Below are 6,002 nucleotides of genomic sequence, written 5' to 3'. Positions count from 1 at the left end.
AGTATACATGTGTGTCTGCGAATGTCCATGTCTGTGTATATGTGTTCGCATGTGTTTGTGTGTCTGCGAGTGTATGTATGTCTGTGTGTGAAGTAATGCGTGTCTGCATGTGTATGCATGCCTGTGAGTGTGTATCTGCGAGTGTATGTGTGTGTGTTTGCATATGCGTCTGTGTATCTGTAGTTGTGTGTGCCTGTGTTTATATGCATGTCTGTTTATCTGTGTGTGCATATGTATCTGTGTGTCTCTGTCTACGTCTGATTGTGTCTGTGTATATGCATGTCTGTGTGTGTGTATTCATTCTTGTGCATGTGTGTAGAGCACTGTGTGTTTGTATGCAGGAGTCAGACGTTTACAAACTGTCAAAAGCTGGAGGGTACCTCAATCATATTCACCAGGTCCTTCATTTACTCATTTCACAAATGATCCAGGCCACTTTTTATGAACCAGTACTGGGGGGTTCAAAACTGAATTGAACATACTCGTGACCTCCCAGAGGTGGCAGTTCTGCCCTGTGATTCCCAGATGTTAGCAGAGAGACACATTCATCTTGCAGGGGAGGTGAGCTGAAGACACATTCCTGCCTGCGCGCAGGATTTGGACCACTGGGCCTGGGTCCGGGGTGTGGATGTGCACTCCTGAAGCCCTCTGGGTAACTGCAGTGCAAGCAACGGCACGGCAGAGTCTGATCATTCGTGTTATTAGGCTGGACGGAACTCCGCCCATGACTGAAGCTTGCAGCTAGGTGGCCTTGGGTGGGTTATGGGACCTCACCAAACATGTATTCTTATTTCTAAAACCAGAATAAAAGGCAGAGGTTTGTGTGCATGTGTGTGGGTGTGTAATACTCGGTGCTTCCTTGCCCATGTGGAACCACACCTCTCTTTCACCTGGGCACAAGAGGCCTGCAGAGCCAGCGCGTGGTGGCTGCCAGGCCTGCTGTGTCTGAGGCCTTGCTGGTGGACTGCTGGTTGTTGGGCTGCAGTCATGACAGGTGGCCACTGGGTGGCAGGCTTGCATCTCCCCAGCTCCTTGGCCCAGGCGTCCAGCCGCAGACGGCAGGAAGTCTGTCCCGCCATCTAGAACCAGGAATGGCCCAGGCCGGGCCTCCCACATCCGGACACATCTCTACCATGCAAAGGGAGGGACTATGGCATCTTCCTGCAGATGAGCAGACGGAAGTTTCTGGAGGCTTGTGGGGCTAGCCTAGAGCTCCTTGCAGGATCATCCCAGGTGACCTGCGAAAGCGGAAGCAGCCCCCACCCTGCGTATGGGGCAGGATGGACCCACAGGCCCACATCTTATCTTTGTGCTTCCCCACCCTCCTTCCCCATGGGCCATGGCCCGGGTGGGACCCCAGGTGGAACCACCTGGCCTCTTACATCTCTGCTCCATCTGGCTTTCTGCTGGTGACATCATTTGTTTGCCAGGCACCAGGGAAGAGGGAATGGTCTCTAGGGCTCAGGCCTGGGTCCTTTCCTCTGGGAGCTCAGAGTCAGATGCAGACAACAAGTAGGGGTTGGAAGGAGCTGGGCTGCGGGCAGGGGAGGTGCGGGGAGGCCGCGGAGGAATGGGAGACTGAGGCTGGGTCGGAAAGGCCCTTGCTTGCAGCCCAGGAGTGTGGTTTCCCGGTGAAAGAGGGACTGGCTCATGGCTTGGGAGACAGCCTAGGGGCCTGGCTTTAAGAAAGTGAAATGGCTTGAGCAAGGCCAACTGGCAGAGTCCGAATGTGGTCTGGAGACCATCTGTGCTGTCTTGCAAGACTCTTCTATAAGTCCACAGAGTGGCCTGAAACCTTAGGATGCCCTGGTGGTACCACGCCTGGCCCCCCTCCTCCCTCGCTCCCCACGTGCTCACTCTTACCATTTCTTGACTGCCACGCTGTCTATGACAGTGCCTCTCCATCACCCTGCTGCCAACACCTTTGCCTGAGGGCCCCGCGCAATTACCCGTGGCTCACGCCTTTACCTGTCCCTTCCTCTTCCTTTCTCCTGCCCCTGCATCTCTGTATGGTGGAGACTGACCCCTGCCCTGGGCCAGCGCACCACCGCCCACTTCTCTGCCACCATGATCTGGCTTCCTCAGGGGTCCCAGCTAGGCCTGTGGGCCTACTCTCTACCTGCTTCATTATTTTACCTTGCGAACACCTTTAGGTATCACCATCATGAAGAAAAAGGTGGTATTTCCAGCTCTTTTCCTCCCTCACCAGGCTCCTATTCACACCTTGCAAATTGGCTTCCACTCCACCCTCCCTAAAACACCACCCTCCCTAAGTGCCACTGATCACCCTCAGTGAGTGTCTTCTCAGCCTTGTCCCTCCCCTCTCGGTGGCCCTTGGCCCTTGGCCTCACAACCTGCCCAAGGCCAGCATGATGAGGTCTTGGCAGCAGGCCCTGGAGTTGACTGCCTGGGCATGGGTTCCCGCTGTCCCTATGTCTGACCCTGGGCCAATCGCTTAGCCTCCCATGTTCTGGTTTGCTTTCCTATAAAATGGGATGCTAATCATGCTTGCTTCAGGGGGTCCTTGGAATCAGGGAAGCATGTAAATATCCAAGAACACAGCGGGAGAGCTGGCAGGGCCTCTACCCTTTGGGTCCTCTGACAGAGAGTCCTCTCCCAGGCTGTGCCACTGCACTGTGCTCTCTAGCCTGGATGCTGCAAGTCACAAGTCTCAACTCAGATGGGCTTTGGCAGGAAAGGACCTTGACTAGGGGGTCTCTGTACAGGTGAGGCTCACTCCAGGAGCAGCCTCTTGGTACCACGATGGCTCAGCAGCTCCCAAGACCCCCTCTTCGGGGTGCAAATCCAGCACACAGAAAATATTTGCCCTGTGAGGACTACAAACTCAAGTCTGAGAGTAGGGATCCTTTGAGCAGCCTGCCCGGCTCATGTTCCTGTCTCTGAGCCCGCCACTAGGAACAGGGCTTCGGGCAGGCAGAGCTCATCTTCTGAGAGGGGCTGGGGTGGCTGGAGGCAAATGCACCAAAGCATGGGGACTGGGACCAGCAGCAGAGAAATTCTGAGTTCTCCCAGGAGTTGGAAGGGGCGATGCTCCCTGACATCCAGATGCCACCTCCTCCAGGAAGCCTTCCTTGAGCCCTCTTCCCCAGCTATTCTCCCTCACAGTGAGTCTGTAACTCCCTCCCCCCCTTCACCTCCCCTCCTTTTCCACTCCCTGCTCCCAGGAGAATAGGTAGGAAGGGTAAGCTGGTTTCCACTGCATTCCCAGGGCCTCGTCCAGGCCTAACACCTAGAGTAGAACCATGAGCCTCAAGCCTTACCTCCTGGCTCCAGTGCAGCCCATGCTCCTGGCTCTGCTGTCCTGCACGTTTGTTTTCTGTTTTTCCTCCTCTCGCTCCTCCAAACCCTGGGCTCAGCCTCCCCATGAGGCGCTGCCTACAAAGCTTGGGGAACTTCTGGGACCTCTCATAACCTAGCCTGCTCTCCCATCTTTGTTCTGAATTTCAGATCTGGCGCTCTAACCGTCCATGGGACAGGGCCCCTCTGCAAACCCTCCTGGGATGGTCAAGTCGGGATGGGTGCTACTATCATACCTAGGTCTGAACATAGCGTTGCCTGCCCTGACTCCCATCTGCATTCATGGCCCTGTGACAGTCGTCCCCTGCTTTGAGAGATGGTGTACCAGGGCGGTGAGCAGACTGGAGCCAAGTGGGCCATCGCCTCCTCTCTGCTATTTGGTCTCTTGGTGTCCATCTGGTGTGACAGGCAATGGACAGAGAAGTAGATGGACAGAGAAGTGAGGATTCTCTCATCCAGCAAACGAGCCAGGTAAGTGACCAGACGGCCCTTCATCTGGCCACCAAGACACTTGGGGCCCACAGGCGGTCTCTTGCAGCTGCCCTGGCTGCCAGACTCCCCCACTTCATGTTGCTTTGTTCCTGACGCTTTGTTTCTCCCTCGGATTTGATTGATTCACTGTGTGCATTTCCTGTGAGTTGTCTCAAAACCTCTGTGGAACAAGGTGGGGGAATACATTAATATTTAAAACATGATAAACAAAATGTCAGTATGTGTGTCTTAGGCTGGAAATTCCTTAAGGGCAAGGACCATGTCTGTTTGTGCAGCACCTGGCACAGCATCAAGCTGAAGCCTGACAAGTGAATTTTGATGAAGATGAGAAAGGAGCTGCCCGCATGAAGACACAGAGCTTCAGACCTCACGCTATGGCTTTGCCTCGTCCAAGCCCCCTGGGCTCCTGCCCTACTGGAATCCTCACCCAGTCCTGCTTCTTCCCGTGCATGCTCCCAGGACCAGCCTCGGCCTCGCCTACCCTCTGCCCTCTCACAGACAGCCACAGCCACAGCCACAGCCACCCAGTGCTGCGCCCCGAAACACCTGGCCCACTTTCACCAACACCCAGCCCCTCAGGCTTGCCCAGGCTGGGCAGCAGTGCGGGTGCGAGGAGATGCCAGTGGCCAAGCCTTTGGAGGTGCTGTCCCCGTGGGGGTCTCCAACCAGGCGGAGACCTGGCAAAGTGGGGAGACGGTATGCTGCTTCAAAACTCCAGATGCGGCAGTTAAAAGAGGACAGAGGCAATGATCCTTCAAATTGCCACATCTGTATAATCTGCCTTTTATTTTCTGCTTCATGAACTTTTATTTCCTATTATTTATTCACCTCCCCGCCCTCCCCTCACCCGCCTCTGCTCCTCAGCAGGCGACGTGCTCAGATGGGTCTGAGCCTGGGCCTGGGTCTGGGTCCACCCCCAGCTACCCAGGCTGGCTGCCGGGTGGCACCTGCTCCCTTCCATTGTGTTTCCATCCCTGCAGACCCTCTGTCTACCCTCCAAGGGGAGCTGAACGAAAAACAGATGGGATAAGGGGTCAGGGCGGTGAGGCCTGTACCCAAGGCCCCACCACTGACACCACCCCTGGGCCTGAGTTTATGGGAAGGAAGAGCCCAGACCTAGGACTCAGCCAGCAGGGCCCCCACCTCCTACTTCTTCACCCAGGACCCTCCTCCCTCTTTCTCTCCAGAAACTTGGACCTGAGGTCTGGGGTCTGCACTGGCCTGAGCTTGGTGAGGGGGGAACTGAGATGAGGACAAGGGGGACTAGCCAGATCACACAGGGAGGGGCAGCTCTGGCCCGTTTCAAGGCCCCAGGCTTCCTGTCCCACACTCACTGTCAAGCAAAGCAGTGGTTCTAAGCAAAGCCAGGAGCTTAGCGCCAGCTCCTGTCTAGGCCCAGGCTGGGGAATGCTTGGGAAAAGAAGGTACATTTTGCATCTTCTGGTCTCCTGTCTTCCTTATAGCCCCGGAGACACAGGAACACAGAGAAAAGCCCTTTTTCAGGAAGATGGTCCAACTAGTCCTGATGTTTAGGGTCTGCTCTTGGTCCCCAGCAGCTGCTGCTTGGACATGAGGACATGAGGGAGGCAGAGAATGGCTTGGAGGGCCTGAGGGGCTTTGCAAGTGGCATCGCCTCTGACAGCGCTTCATACCCCACCATCTATGCCTGTCATTGCTTTGCTACCGTGCTCTCAAGTGACTTTCATGAAAGTCTCATTTCTAAGCTCAGCGGGTGTTCTGCTTTGTTTTGTTTCTGTGGAGGATGTAATCTGATTGGCTTCGTCTTGTCCCCTAGGTGCCTATCACAGGGTCTGGCACATAGTGGGTGGTTCATGAAAGACTTATAAAAGAATGAATGAATGAATGAGTGTGACTTCTTGTGCCCAGCCTATATGAACTGGCTGGTGAGCTCTGGGGCCTGTCCCAGCCTGGAAGCCTTTGGGTGCCTGGCTGTGGCTTGTAGCTGGGGCGGCACCCAGGACACCCAACCCCCAGACAGAGACCGGATCCTGAATGTGAGAATGTGGTTTTGGCCTGTGGTATTAAGTGGAAAATTACCTGGGGATTTGGGAGAATGAGGGCTTCATACCTGAACCAGCCAGATGAGGCTGCGTTGCCTTGCACTGACCCAGGTGTTCCGGGTGGACGTCATTCTGGCCAGAGACTGGCATTTCACAGCTGAGGAAACTCGG

The sequence above is a fragment of the Rousettus aegyptiacus genome, unplaced genomic scaffold, assembly GCF_014176215.1.
Source record: "Rousettus aegyptiacus isolate mRouAeg1 unplaced genomic scaffold, mRouAeg1.p scaffold_m13_p_7, whole genome shotgun sequence".
NCBI lineage: Eukaryota > Metazoa > Chordata > Mammalia > Chiroptera > Pteropodidae > Rousettus > Rousettus aegyptiacus.
The sequence above is the reverse complement of the archived record's forward strand: the minus strand, read 5'-3'. Positions refer to the sequence as shown.